The 15,996-nt window shown below is 38.3% G+C and overlaps 1 protein-coding gene and 1 non-coding gene across 2 annotated transcripts in view; both read left to right on the top strand.

Moving 5' to 3' along the window:
- LOC112709135 (uncharacterized) overlaps positions 1–15,996 on the top strand; it is a 53,791-nt gene that overhangs the window by 14,156 nt on the left and 23,639 nt on the right. The window lies entirely within an intron of this gene.
- Positions 10,429–10,536, top strand: LOC112713192 (small nucleolar RNA R71). Its single transcript, XR_003158167.1, has one exon. It is a non-coding gene; the product is annotated as a small nucleolar RNA R71 (small nucleolar RNA).

The raw sequence follows: 15,996 nt of genomic DNA, 5'->3' as shown, positions 1-15,996 counted from the left end.
TGAATATAATTGTCAATACAAATGTTATTGTTAGTTTCTCACGACTAATAATACATTATGGCTTTCAATGCTTGATTTGTGCTACTCATGCCTTTGCCAGCATGCCAATAAACATCTTGCATTTAATTGCCTCAATTTATCATGCCCTGTTTCCATTGTTGTCTTAATTTCATGGAGTCGCGACCATGTGTTAACGACATTCTTCTTTATTTTGGCATGATTCTTACTAATACTGCCCTCTCCCTTGCTCTACCGCTTTGACCTCATGTCCCCTTCTCTTCTCCCTTTCTCAGGCTGGCCACCGAAAAGAGTAAAGAGAAAAACTCTACAATGAGCACCAGCTGAGGAACCACAACCCCCGCCCACCTGCACACCTTTGCATGCACCGAGGACGGTGCAATCTTTAAGTGTGGGGAGGTCAATACCAATCTCCACGGGTTGGTTAGTCCCTTCTCAACACCAATTTTTTGTTTTTCATTGTTGCATTTGCATGTTTGATTGCATGTTTGTTTGATTTTGTGCATATATTACCATTACTTGGTTGAAGTAATATTTTCTTTTTCAAGAAACTTTTTATAGTATTTCACTAATTTAAATTAAAAACTTTTTTTAATTTAAAAAAAAACTTGTATGAAGAAATATTATTTTGGAACATAGTTTAAAGCTCAAACACACAAAACCAGTGAGATTTGGAGCCTATTTGATTGGTTGCATTTTATCAACCAATATATTTTATTTTTTGTGTGTTATTCTTTCTAAAATTGTAATCTTTGTCTTGCTTAAGTCTATATTTCCACTGTTTGATGTATGCATGCACTTATATGATTGAGGCCTTGATTCACTAAGCTTACATACCCATATGGCCTTACCCTTCCATTATCCTTCGCAAACCAATTTGAGCCTATTTTACCCATTTGTTCTTTACTTTAGCTCATTACTAACTCTAAGCGGAAAATAATAATGTCCTTAATTTGAATCCTTGGTTAGCTTAAACTAGTAAAAGTGCTCATGATTTAAGTGTGGAGAAGTTGGGTTTGAAAATATTTGGTTTGAGTAATTGGCTGTTGTATATTTTAGTGAAAATGTGCAAAATAATAGTTGAGCACATATTATTGCATTCAATACTTTAATCATATGCATTGAGAAAAAATAAAAAAAAAAGAGTGAAAAAAAGGCAAATAATAAAAGGGGACAAAATGCCCCAAAGTAAGTGTTGGTATCAATGCATATGTACTGAACTCAATTTTAGAATGCATGAAAATGTGGAAAATGCCGTTAATGGGTAGTTATTGATTTTATATTACATGGATTGTCCTAAGTTAGGTGGAAAGTTTATGTTAATTAAGGATTTAGATTTTAGTCCGCTTGGCCAAATACAATCCTACCTTGACCCTAACCCCATTACAACCGTTAAAAGACCTCTTGATTTGTGTATTGGTGCATTAAATTTTGTTGATTGTTAGATAAAAAGCAAGCCATAGAAAGCAAGATTAGTAGAGAATTGAGAGAATTGACCCTAGACACTTGAGAGTTAGAATGATATACACTATCATTAAGGGTTCAATGCTTAATTCTATGTTCCCTGCTTTCATGAGCTATCTTCTTCTTGCAAGTTATTTGTACTTCATTTTTATGATTTGAATTAGTGAAATCTAGTTCATGTCTATTCTTGGAAGATTTATTTACCTTAACCAAGTAGGCAGAAACATTTTCCATTTAGTTGCATTCATATAGACAGGCTGCATTTCATACATCCTACCATTCTGTCTTCACTCCTTTATAGCTTCTCTTGAGCTTATCATGAGGACATGCTAATGTTTAAGTGTGGGGTGGTTGATAAACCACTATTTTATGGTTTATCTTGTGCTCAATTGAGTGGTTTTTATCAACTCTTTAACCACTTATTCATACTATTTACATGAGTTTACATTCTCCTTCCTGATTTTGTGCTATGGTTGAAAACATGTTTCTTTGGCCTTATATTTGCTAATATTAATCCTCTCTTATTACCATTAGATGCCTTGATGTGTGTGTTAAGTGATTTCAGAGATTACAGGGCAGGAATGGCTTAGAGGATGGAAAGGAAGCATGCAAAAGCGGAAGGAATACAAGAAGTTGAAGAAACTGCTAAGTTGTCCAGCCTGACCTCTTCGCACTCAAACGACTATAACTTTAGCTATAGAGGTCCAAACGATACAATTCCAATTTTCGTTGGAAAGCTAATGTCCAGGGCTTCGATTTGATATATAATTTGTCATAACTACTCCGAAGTTAGGCGACACGAACACGTGAATGACGCGCCCGCGTCGCATCTGCGAACTTCAATCCGCGCGGACGCATGGACACCCTTTCGCATCACTTGCCCGCAACCTGTACGGACCAGAAAACGCTGGGAGTGACTTTTGGGCTGTTTTTGACCCAGTTCTCGACCCAAAAAACACAAATTAGAGGCTGGGAGTGGAGCAGAATCAGAGGATATTCATAACTCACAATTTTAGGTTTTAGATGTAGATTCATGAGAGAGAGAGGCTCTCTCCTCTCTCTTAGGTCTTAGGATTAGGATTCCTCTTAAAGGATTTAGGATTTCTTTTAATCATTGGGATTGTTTCTTCATACCAGGTTCAATAATTTATGTTTCTCTTCTACTTTTATTTACTCTGATGCTTTCATTTGTAACTGATTTGTGTTGCCCAATTGGCTTATGAACTTTTGATGTTAGGATTGATTCTCTTATTTAATATACATTATTGAGATGTTTTCAGATATATGATTTTAGTTTAGCTTTCTACATTCTTGGCTTTGGTTGGTTAATTGGTAACTCTTGAGTTGTCAAACTCATTGTTGACAGAAAATTGAAACTCTTCAAGAATTATTCGAGTTCCAATAACTCTAGCCTTTTCCAAGGAAAGACTAGGACCTGAGGAATTAAAAATTAATTCATCCACTAAGTTACCTTCATAGTTAGAAGTTGACTTAGTGGGAGAAAAATCCAATTCTCATCACAATTGATAAGAATAACCGGGATAGGACTTCTAGTTTCTCATACGTTGCCAAGAGTTTATTTTATAGATATTTTTTATTTCACTTATCATTTATTATACTTGTTCCTCATTCTCAAAACCCCCAAATTACAAAACTCATAACCAATAATAAGAACATACCTCCCTGCAATTCCTTGAGAAGACGACCCGATGTTTAAATACTCGGTTATCAATTTTAAAGGGGTTTGTTACTTGTGACAACCAAAACGTTTGTATGGCCACTATGGCAAATTATCTATCAAATTGAAGCCTCGGACGTTAGCTTTCCAACGCAAGTAGAACCGCATCATTTGGACCTCTGTAGCTCAAGTTATGATCATTTTAGTGCGAGAGGGTCAGGCTGACAGCTTTGCAGTTCCTTCAACTTCTTGTATTCCTTCCACTTTTGCATGCTTCCTTTCCATCCTCTGATCCATTCCTGCCTTATAATCTCTGAAATCATTTAACACACATATCAAGGCATCGAATGATAATAAGAGAGGATTTAAATAAAAGAAAATAAAAGCCAAAGAAGCATGTTTTCAATCACAGCACAAGATCAGGAAGGAGAATGTAAAACTATGCAAATCATATGAATAAGCGGGCAAAGGCTTGATAAAAACCACTCAATTGAGCACAAGATAAACCATAAAATAGTGGTTTATCAACCTCCCCACACTTAAACATTATCATGTTCTCATGCTAAGCTCAAGAGAAGCTATAAAGGAGCGAAGAGGAATGATAGAGAGTATGCAATGCAACCTATCTATATGAATGCAGCTACATGCAAAATATTTCTACCTACTTGGTTAAAAGTAAATAAGTTCTCAAAGACAAATATGAATCAAATTCCACTAATTCAAATTACACAATAAAAGACAAGTAAACTTGTAAGAAGATAGCTCATAAAGGTAGGGAACATAGAATCAAGCATTAAACCCTCACTGGTAGTGTATATGCACTCTAATCTCTCAAGTGTCTAGGGTCAATCACTCTACTCTTCCCAAGTCATGTTTTCTAAGCTTTGTTCTTCATCTAACCAATCAACAAATATTTAGTATACCAATGCAAACATCATGAGGTCTTTTCAGGGTTGTAATGGGGCTGAGGTAAAGGTAAGGATACATATATAAGGCTAAGTGAGCTAGCAAAGTAAATCCTTGATTAGTCTAAGATCTCACCTAACATATACATACTTTATACAATTTAAAATGCTTTACCTAGTGGTGCACGAAATTGTGATCATCAATGGCGCCATCAACATGGTACGCTCAATTGCAATCTCAACTCTTTATCACAACTTCGCATAACTAACCAGCAAGTGCACTGGGTCGTCCAAGTAATAAACCTTACGCGAGTAAAGGTCGATCCCACGGAGATTGTTGGTATGAAGCAAGCTATGGTCATCTTGTAAATCTCAGTCAGGAAGATTCAAATGGTTATGAATGATTTATGAATAAAGCATAAAATAAAGATAGAGATACTTATGTAATTCATTGGTGAGAATTTCAGATAAGCGTATGGAGATGCTTTGTCCCTTCCGTCTCTCTGCTTTCCTACTGTCTTCATCCAATCCTTCTTACTCCTTTCCATGACAAGCTGTATGTTGGGCATCACCGTTGTCAATGGCTACAGTCCCGTCCTCTCAGTGAAAATGTTCAACGCGCTCTGTCATAGCACGGCTATTTAGCTGTCGGTTCTCGATCATGTCGGAATAGAATCCAGTGATTCTTTTGCGTCTGTCACTAACGCCCCACAATCGCAAGTTTGAAGCTCGTCACAGTCATTCAATCCTTGAATCCTACTCAGAATACCACAGACAAGGTTTAGACCTTCCGAATTCTCTTGAATGCCACCATCAATTCTAGCTTATACCACAAAGATTCTGATTAAGGGATCTAAGAGATATCCACTCAATCTAAAGTAGAACGGAGGTGGTTGTCAGGCACACGTTCATAGGTGAGAATGATGATGAGTGTCATGGATCATCACATTCATCAAGTTGAAGAACAAGTGATATCTTAGAACAAGAATAAGCTGAATTGAATAGAAGAACAACAGTAATTGCATTAATACTCGAGGTACAGCAGAGCTCCACACCTTAATCTATGGTGTGTAGAAACTCCACCGTTGAAAATACATAAAAACAAGGTCTAGACGTGGCCGAGAGGCCAGCCCCCATGATCTATGATAGCATAAGACTACTCAAAGATAGCTACCAAGATGTCTAATACAATAGCAAAAGGTCCTATTTGTAGAGAACTAGTAGCTTAGGGTTTACAAAGATGAGTAAATGACATAAAAATCCACTTCCGGGCCCGCTTGGTGTGTGCTTGGGCTGAGCATTGAAGCATTTTCATGTAGAGGCTCTTCTTGGAGTTAAACGCCAGCTTTTGTGCCGGTTTGGGCGTTTAACTCCCATTCTTGTGCAGTTCTGGCGTTTTACGCAAGAATTCTTGAGCTGACTAGGAACGCCTGTTTGGGCCATCAAATCTCGGGCAAAGTATGGACTATTATTCATTGCTGAAAAGCCCAGGATGTCTACTTTCCAACGCAGTTAAGAACGTGCCAATTGGGTTTCCATAGCTCCAGAAAAGCCACTCCGAGTGCAGGGAGGTCAGAATCCAACAGCATCTGCAGTCCTTTTCAGCCTCTGAATCAGATTTTTGCTCAGGTCCCTCAATTTCAGCCAGAAAATACCTGAAATCACAGAAAAATACACAAACTCATAGTAAAGTCCAGAAAAGTGAATTTTAACTAAAAACTAATAAAAATATAATAAAAACTAACTAAAACATACTAAAAACATACTAAAAACAATGCCAAAAAGCGTATAAATTATCCGTTCATCACAACACCAAACTTAAATTGTTGCTTGTCCCCAAGCAACTGAAGATCAAATAAGATAAAAAGAAGAGAATATGCAATGAATTCCAAAAACATCTATGAAGATCAGTATTAATTAGTTGAGCGGGGCTTTTAGCTTTTTGCCTCTGAACAGTTTTGGCATCTCACTTTATCCTTTAAAATTCAGAATGATGGGCTTCTATAGGAACTCAGAATCCAGATAGTGTTATTGATTCTCCTAGTTAAGTATGATGATTCTTGAACATAGCTACTTTATGAGTCTTGGCTGTAGCCCAAAGCACTTTGTCTTCCAGTATTACCACCGGATACATACATGCCACAGACACATAATTGGGTGAACCTTTTCAGATTGTGACTCAGCTTTGCTAGAGTCCCCAATTAGAGGTGTCCAGGGTTCTTAAGCACACTCTTTTTGCCTTGGACAACTTTATTATTTCTTTTTCTTTTTTTTTCGCATGTACTATCTTTTTTTTTTGAATTCACTGCTTTTTCTTGCTTTTATGATTTTTCAGATCCTCAGTAACATGTCTCCTTTTTCATCATTCTTTTAAGAGCCCACATTCATGAACAACAAATTCAAAATACATATGCACTGTTCAAGCATAAATTCAGAAGTCAAAGTATTGCCACCACATCAAAATAATTAATCTGCTATAAAATTCAAAATTCATGCAATTCTTCTCTTTTCCAATTAAGAACATTTTTCATTTAAGAAAGGTGATGGATTCATAGGACATTCATAACTTTAAGGCATAGACACTAAGACACTAATGATCATAAGACACAAACATAGATGATGAACATAAGCATAAAAATTCGAAAAATAGGAAAATAAAGAACAAGGAGATTAAAGAACGGGTCCACCTTAGTGATGGCGGCTTGTTCTTCCTCTTGAAGATCTTATGGAGTGCTTGAGCTCCTCAATGTCTCTTCCTTGCCTTTGTTGCTCCTCTCTCATGACTCTTTGATCTTCTCTAATTTCATGGAGGAGAATGGAATGTTCTTGGTGCTCCACCCTTAGTTGTCCCATGTTGGAACTCAATTCTCCTAGGGAGGTGTTGATTTGCTCCCAATAGTTTTGTGGAGGAAAGTGCATCCCTTGAGGCATCTCAGGGATTTCATGATGAGTGGGATCTCTTGTTTGCTCCATCCTTTCTTAGTGATGGGCTTGTCCTCATCCATGAGGGTGTCTCCCTCTATGTGAATTCCGACTGAATAACAGAGGTGACAAATGAGATGAGGGAAGGCTAACCTTGCCAAGGTAGAGGACTTGTCCGCCACCTTATAAAGTTCTTGGGATATAACCTCATGAACTTCTATTTCCTCTCCAACCATGATGCTATGAATCATGATGGCCCGGTCTATAGTAACTTCGGACCAGTTGCTAGTGGGAATGATTGAGTGTTGGATAAACTCCAACCATCCCCTAGCCACGGGCTTGAGGTCATGCCTTCTCAGTTGAACCGGCTTCCCTCTTGAATCTCTCTTCCATTGAGCGTCCTCTTCACAAATGTCTATGAGGACTTGGTCCAACCTTTGATCAAAGTCGACCCTTCTAGTGTAAGGGTGTTTATCTCCTTGCATCATGGGCAACTTGAATGCCAACCTTGCATTTTTCGGACTAAAATCTAAGCATTTTCCCCAAACCATTGTAAGCCAATTCTTTGGGTCTGGATTCACACTTTGATCATGGTTCTTGGTGATCCATGCATTGGCATAGAACTCTTGAACCATTAAGATTCCGACTTGTTGAATGGGGTTGGTAAGAACTTCCCAACCTCTTCTTCGGATCTCATGTCGGATCTCTGGATATTCACTCTTTTTGAGTTTGAAAGGGACCTCGGGGATCACTTTCTTCATGGCCACAACTTCATAGAAGTGGTCTTGATGCACCCTTGAGATGAATCTCTCCATCTTCCATGACTCGGAGGTGGAAGCTTTTGCCTTCCCTTTCCTCTTTCTAGAGGTTTCTCCGGCCTTAGGTGCCATAAATGGTTATGGAAAAACAAAAAGCAATGCTTTTACCACACCAAACTTAGAAGGTTTGCTCGTCCTCGAGCAAAAGAAGAAAGAAGAGAGTAGAAGAAGAAGAAATAGAGGAGATGGAGGAGGCTTTGTGGTTCGGCCAAAGGGGAGAAGTGGTGTTTAGGTTGTGTGAAAATGAAGGAGTGAAGATGGGTTTATATAGGAGTGGAGAGGGGTAGGGTTCGGTCATGGATGGGTGGGTTTGGGAGGGAAAGTGGTTTGAATTTGAATGGTGAGGTAGGTGGGATTTTATGAAGGGTGGATGTGAGTGGTGAAGAGAATAGTGGGATATGATAGGTGAAGGGTTTTTGGGGAAGAGGTGTTGAGGTGATTGGTGAATGGGTGAAGAGGAGAGAGAGTGGTGGGGTAGGTAGAGATCCTCTGGGGTCCACAGATCCTGAGGTGTCAAGGAAAATTCATCCCTGCACCAAGTGGCGAGCAATAATGCTCCCTTATGCCAATTCTGGCGTTAAACGCTGGGCTGGTGCCCATTTCTGGCGTTTAACGCCAGCTTCTTACCCTTTCCTGACGTTTAACGCCAGTCTGGTGCCCTTTTCTGGCGTTAAACGCCCAGTATAGTGCTAGACTGGGCGTTAAACGCCCATTTGCTGCCCTTATTGGCGTTTAAACGCCAGCAAGTTTTTCCTCCAGGGTGTGCTATTTTTCTTTCTATTTTTCATGCTGTTTTTGCTTTTTCAATTGATTTTATTACTTCCCATGATCATCAACCTACAGAAAACATAAAATAACAAAGGAAATTAGATAAATATAACATTGGGTTGCCTCCCAACAAGCGCTTCTTTAATGTCATTAGCTTGACAGTGGGCTCTCATGGAGCCTCACAGGTACTCAGATCAATGTTGGAACCTCCAAACACCAAACTTAGAGTTTGAATGTGGGGGTTCAACACCAAACTTAGAAGTTGGTTGAGGCCTCCCAACACCAAACTTAGAGTTTGACTGTGGGGCTCTGTTTGACTCTGTTTTGAGAGAAGCTCTTCATGCTTCCTCTCCATGGTTACAGAGGGATATCCTTGAGCCTTAAACACAAAGGATTCATCATTCACTTGAATGATCAATTCTCCTCTGTCAACATCAATCACAGCCTTTGCTGTGGCTAGGAAGGGTCTGCCAAGGATGATGGATTCATCCATGCACTTCCCAGTCTCTAGGACTATGAAATCAGCAGGGATATAATGGTCTTCAAATTTTACCAGAACATCCTCTACAAGTCCATAAGCTTGTTTTCTTGATTTGTCTGCCATCTCTAGTGAGATTCTTGCAACTTGTACCTCAAAGATCCCCAGCTTCTCCATTACAGAGAGAGGCATGAGGTTTATGCTTGACCCTAGGTCACACAGAGCCTTCTTGAAGGTCATGGTGCCTATTGTACAAGGTATTAAGAACTTCCCAGGGTCCTGTCTCTTTTGAGGAAGTTTCTGCCTAGACAAGTCAGCCAGTTCTTTGGTGAGCAAATGGGGTTCATCCTCCCAAGTCTCATTACCAAATAACTTGTCATTTAGCTTCATGATTGCTCCAAGGTACTTAGCAACTTGCTCTTCAGTGACATCTTCATCCTCTTCAGAGGAAGAATACTCATCAGAGCTCATGAATGGCAGAAGTAAATCCAATGGAATCTCTATGGTCTCAGTGTGAGCCTCAGATTCCTATGGTTTCTCATTAGGAAACTCATTGGAGGCCAGTGGACGTCCATTGAGGTCTTCCTCAGTGACGCTCACTGCCTCTTTCTCCTCTCCAAGTTCGGCCATGTTGATGGCCTTACACTCTCCTTTTGTATTGCTTGGAAGAGTACTAGGAGGGAGTTCAGTAACTTTCTCACTCAGCTGACCCACATATGCCTCCAAGTTTCTAATGGAGGACCTTGTTTCAGTCATGAAACTTTGAGTGGTTTTGATTAGATCAGAGACCATGGTTGCTAAGTCAGAGTGGCTCTGCTTAGAATCCTCTGTCTGTTGCTGAGAAGATGATGGAAAAGGCTTGCCATTGCTAAACCTGTTTCTTCCACCATTATTGTTGTTGAAACCTTGTTGAGGTCTCTGTTGATCCTTCCATGAGAGATTTGAATGATTTCTCCATGAAGGATTATAGGTGTTTCTATAGGGTTCTCCCATGTAATTCACCTCTTCCATTGAAGGGTTCTCAGGATCATAAGCTTCTTTTTCAGATGAAGCATCCTTAGTACTGCCTGGTGCAGCTTGCATTCCAGATAGACTTTGAGAAATTATATTGACTTGCTGAGTCAATATTTTGTTCTGAGCCAATATGGCATTCAGAGTATCAATCTCAAGAACTCCTTTCTTCTGATTCATCCCATTGTTCACAGGATTCCTTTCAGAAGTGTACATGAATTGGTTATTTGCAACCATTTCAATGAGTTCTTGAGCTTCTGCAGGCGTCTTCTTCAGATGAAGAGATCCTCCAGCAGAGCTATCCAATGACATCTTGGACAGTTCAGACAGACCATCATAGAAGATACCTATGATGCTCCACTCAGAAAGCATGTCAGAAGGACACTTTCTGATCAATTGTTTGTATCTTTCCCAAGCTTCATAGAGGGATTCACCTTCCTTCTGTCTGAAGGTTTGGACTTCCACTCTAAGCTTACTCAATTTTTGAGGTGGAAAGAACTTTGCCAAGAAGGCATTGACTAGCTTTTCCCAAGAGTTCAGGCTTTCTTTAGGTTGTGAGTCCAACCATATTCTAGCTCTGTCTCTTACAGCAAAAGGGAATAGCATAAAAACTAATAAAAATATAATAACAACTAACTAAAACATACTAAAAACATACTAAAAACAATGCCAAAAAGCGTATAAATTATCCGCTCATCACCTAGCTACCCAAATTTTTCCACTTTTGTATTACATGCTCATGTATCAACTTTTCTTTTGATTTGTGTCACATATGCATTGATCTTTTATTAACTTAACATTGGGGTAATTTTTTCCCCTTATTTATTTATTTATATTATATATTTTTTTTCTTTTCTTTTTTTTTTCTTTTCTCTTTTTTTTCTTTTCTTTTTTTTATAGAGAGATAAAAACTAAAATAACATATCAATGCATATGGAATTTTTTTAATTTTCTATTTTACATGAGTTGATACCCAAATTTCCCAATATTCAGAATTAGAAACATGATACATTCCCTTATTAACCCATGTTCCCATAGTTTTCCCACACTTAGTTGATGCACAACCTCTATCTTAAGCTAACCAAAGATTCAATTGGAATATTTAATTTGTTTTTCTACTTAAGGCTAGTGTTGTGGTTATAGAACAGAAGGGGATTAAAAAGCTCAAAGTGGCTAACAAGGGTGACATAAAAGGGTAGGCTTATTTGGGATAAGTGAGCAAAAAAAACAAGTAATGACCTCAGTCATATGCAAACATGTAAATACACTAAATAATGGACATATAGAATGGAACAAAGCAAAGATTGCAGTTATAGAGAAGAAAACACACAAGAATAAACTATTTATGGTTAAATAATGTAACCATGTAAATAAGCTCAAATCTCACAGGTTGTGTGTTCTTTGGCTCAAAAACCATGTTCCAAATACAACTTCAAACAAATTTAACACATAGACAATTTTAAATTTTTTATTTAAATTAGTGAAATATTATAAAATAAAGTCTTGAAAAGAAATTTATTACTTCAACCAAGTGGTGGTAAAATATGCACAAAATCTAACTATAATGCAATCAAACATGCAAATGCAAGAACTAACTACAGAGAAGTTTAAACATTAGTGTTGAGTCAAAAAATAACTAACCCATGGAGATTGGTATCGACCTCCTCACACTTAAAGATTGCACCGACTGAGATGTGCAGGTGGATGGGGTTGTGGTTCCTCAGCTGGTGCTCTTTTTGTTCCTTTCCTTCCCGGTGGTTTGGGAGTAGCTTTCTCTCTACCCTTCTTGGTGGCCATCCTGAAAAAGGGAGAAAGGAAAGGGATATGAAATTCAAATAGCTAGAACTGGGAGGAGGAAGATTTAAGTGATAATCAATGCCAAGGTAAGGGATAATGTCTTAAATAGATGGTCGCGACTACATGCAATTAGGACATCAATGGAAATATAGCAAGGCATATTAAATCAATTAGATACAAGATGTGTAAAAGCATACAGGCAAAGGCATGAGAAGCATAGGTCAAGCATCAATTATTAAAATAAGCTGGATTAAAGAGCACTTGTATGATGACAATTGTGAATGATAATCTCAAATACAGGTGGATTACAAGTATTGTGAGTTAAAAGAGGAATGAAAGTAATAAATCCAAATATATATGAGAGCCAAATTTAAAATATCAATTGTCAAATCAATCCTTATAATATCCACAAGCTCAGTTATAATAAAGTAGAATCCAAATAAAGCTCCAACACCAACATAAAATTGCATGAAAATAAAAAAGAAAGGAGAAAGAAGGAAGAAGAAAGAAGGAAGAAGGAGGAAGGGGGAAGGAAGAAATAAGAAAGGAAAAGAAAAAGTAGGATTTGGGGAAGAAAAAGATAAGATATTTTGGCAGATAAAGATAAGCTGTGCGCCGCTGGTGACGCGAACACGTGAGTGACGCATTCGCGCGGATAGCACTTCTATGAAATGACGCGGACGCATCATCCACATGGTCGCGTGGATCGATTTGTGTCATTAGCGCGAGGGTAGCCTAGCGGTCGCACAACTCTCTGTTTGAAATGCATATTGCCAAATCCTTGGGTGACGCGATCGCGTGGTTGACGCGATCGCGTGGATGGCCTGAATTTGAAAACGGCGCGGATGCGTGGGGCACGCGTACGCGTGGCAGGGCTTGTGCTTCTACCACGAGTCCAGCCCAATTCTAGCTCAACTTTCGGCCATACACCCTTTCTACGTCGATTTCAGGGCACCCGTTCGCGTGGGTGACGCGGACGCGTGGGAGGCATTTTTCCCACATGACGTGGATGCGTCAGTGACGCGGTCGCATGGACCAATTTGTGCCAAAGGCACGCCTCCAGCCACGCTTTCACGTGACTCTCTGTTCAATTTTCTTTTCTTCCTAACGCACATATGACGCGGACGTGTCGGCGACGCTATCGCGTCGCGTGCGTGAATTTTTTTTTTATAATGCAGTATGCAGAATGCAATGCTTAATGTGAATGCTATGCATGACTCCAGGTTCAATAAAATAAAATAAAACTCAAAAATAAACAAAACTAAATAAAATTAAAATTCAAAAAGGAACGATCATACCATGGTGGGTTGTCTCCCACCTAGCACTTTTAGTTAAAGTCCTTAAGTTGGACATTGGAGGAGCTTCCTGTTATGGCGGCTTGTGCTTGAACTCATCCAGAAATCTCCACCAATGTTTGGAGTTCCGGTAGCCTCCGGGGTCCCAAACTAGGCGCATAAAGCCTTCAGGTAAGTTAAAGCAAGTGACAAGGCTCCAAGAGTGTTGATTGCCACAATAAATTCCGGGGTCCCTGAAAGAACTGAAGATTGATGGTTTAGAAGTTATAGTAAACTCTCGTTGTACGTATAGTTACTAAATCAAGCAATCAATCTTTCTTACAAACGTTTTGGTTGTCACAAGTAACAAACCCCTAAATACATTGATAACCGAAGTATTTAAACCTCGGGTCGTCTTCTCAAGGAATTGCAGGGAGGTGTTCTTATTATGGGTTATGAGCTTTATAAATTGGGGGTTTTGGAATTTGGGCAATGGGCACAGACATAAAGGTAAATAAATTAATAATTATAAAACCTCTTGGCAAGGTATGAGAAATTGGAAGTCCTATCCCAGTTATCCTTATCAATTGTGATGAGAATTGGATTTTTCTCCCACTATGTTAACCTCTAACTATGAAGGTAAGTTAAGTGGATGAACTAATTTGAATCCTGGAATTCCAGTCTTTCCTTGGGAAAAGTTAGAATTATTGGATCTCAAATTAATCCTTGAAAATTTCCAATTTTCAATCAACACCTCGAGTTTGATAACTCAAGCGTCACCAATTATTTAACCCAAGCCAAAAGGGAAAATTTCTAAATTAAATTGAAAGCATTCATGTAACTAAAGCAATCATAAATCTGACACATATCAAATTACGTCTAAACATATATTCAAGTCATAACATGGAAAGGTTCATAAGCCAATTGGGAAACATAATTCAAATACAAATAAAAGTATTAGAGTAAAGAAAAGTAGAAAATAAATATTGAAGGAACATTGAACCTGTGATGAAGAAGTTGAAATCCTAATCCTAATCCTAAATCCTAAGAGAGAGAAGAGAACATCTCTCTCTAAAAATTACATCTCAAATCAAAAATTGTGAGTTATGAAAGCATGTTGAGTCTCTGCATGTTTCCTGACTTTAATCTGTCTTTCTCGGCCGAAAACTAGGTTGAAATGCGGCCCAGAATCTCTGCCAGCGACTTTTGTAATTCTGCAGATCGCGCACGTCACGCGTCCGCGTCGTCCACCCGATCGCGTCACTCAGCGTTTTTCGTATCACGCGTGCGTGTCGTCGACGCATTCACGTTGTTCGTGCAGCTTCCAATCCGTGCGGTCGCGTCAGGCACGCGATCACGTCACTCTGATTCTTCCATTTCACGCGGTCGCGTGAGCCATGCGACCGCGTGACTTCTCGCTGGTCATCTCCTCAATTCCTTGTGTTCCTTCCATTTTTGCACGCTTCCTCTTTATTCTCTGAGCCATTCTTGCCCTATGAAGCCTGAAACACTTAACACACAGATCAAGGCATCGAATGGTAATAGGAGAGGATTAAGATTAGCTAAATTAAGACCAAAGAAGCATGTTTTCAATCATAGAACTAAACTAGGAAGGAATTGTAAAATCATGCAAATCATATGAATAAATGGGTGAAAAGCTTGATAAAACCACTCAATTAAATACAATATAAACCATAAAATAGTGGTTTATCAACCTCTCCACACTTAAACATTAGCATGTCCTCATGCTAAACTCAAGGAGACCAAATAAATGAGCAGGGAAAGGCAAGAATCATGCAATGCAACCTATGAATGTGAATGCAACTACATGCTAAAATTTTTCTACCTACTTGGTAAAAAAAGTAAATAAATCCTTCAAGAACAAATATGAACTGGATTTCACTAATTCAAATCATATAGTGAAAATAAGTAAACTTGTAAGAAGATAGCTCATAAAAGCAGAGAACATAGAATCAAGCATTGAACCCTCACTGGTAGTGTATATCATTCTAATCACTCTACTCTTCCCTAGTCATGCTTTCTAAACTTTGTTCTTCAGCTAACCAATCAAGAAATATTTAGTATACTAATGCAAACATCATGAGGTCTTTTCAAGGTTGTAATGAGGCTGAGGTAAAGGTGGGGATGTATATATAAGGCTCAGTGAGCTAACAGAGTGAATCCTTTATCAGTCTAAGATCTCACCTAACATATACATACTTTATACAATTTTAAAATACTTTACCTAGCTACCCAAATTTTTTCCACTTTTGTATTACATGCTCATGTATCAAACTTATTTTTGAATTTTGTCCCATGTGCATTGCTTTATTTTGCATTTGGGGAATTCTTTTATATCCGCTTTAAAATAATTTTTTTCTTTCTTTTTTTTATATACACATGGTAATTTAATTACTTTGATTTCACATGAGCATGCTTCCCAAATTTTTTTTTTGAAATATCTTTATTCTTTTCAACTTTCTACCTTGTTTCTATCATCCATGTCCCCATAAAGTTTCCCCGCACTTAAACAATTACACAATTTCTATCTTAAGCTAACCAAGGATTCAACTTGGAATTTTTATTTTGTTTTTCTACTTAAGGCTAGTAATGTGGTTATAAAACAAGGGGAATTTAAAAGCTCAAGGGGGCTAACAAGGTTGATGTAGATGGTAGGCTTTATTTGGGATAAGTGAGCTAAAATCAAACAATGGCCTCAATCATATGCAAGCATGTAAATATACTAAAAAATGGACATATAAACTGAAACAAAGTAAAGATTGCAATTATAGGAAAGAAAATACACAAGAATAAAATATTATGGTTAAATAATGTAACCATGCAATTAAGCTCAAAATGTCAC

Source organism: Arachis hypogaea, chromosome 9 (genome assembly GCF_003086295.3).
Source record: "Arachis hypogaea cultivar Tifrunner chromosome 9, arahy.Tifrunner.gnm2.J5K5, whole genome shotgun sequence".
Taxonomy (NCBI): domain Eukaryota; kingdom Viridiplantae; phylum Streptophyta; class Magnoliopsida; order Fabales; family Fabaceae; genus Arachis; species Arachis hypogaea.
The sequence above is the reverse complement of the archived record's forward strand: the minus strand, read 5'-3'. Positions and strand labels throughout refer to the sequence as shown.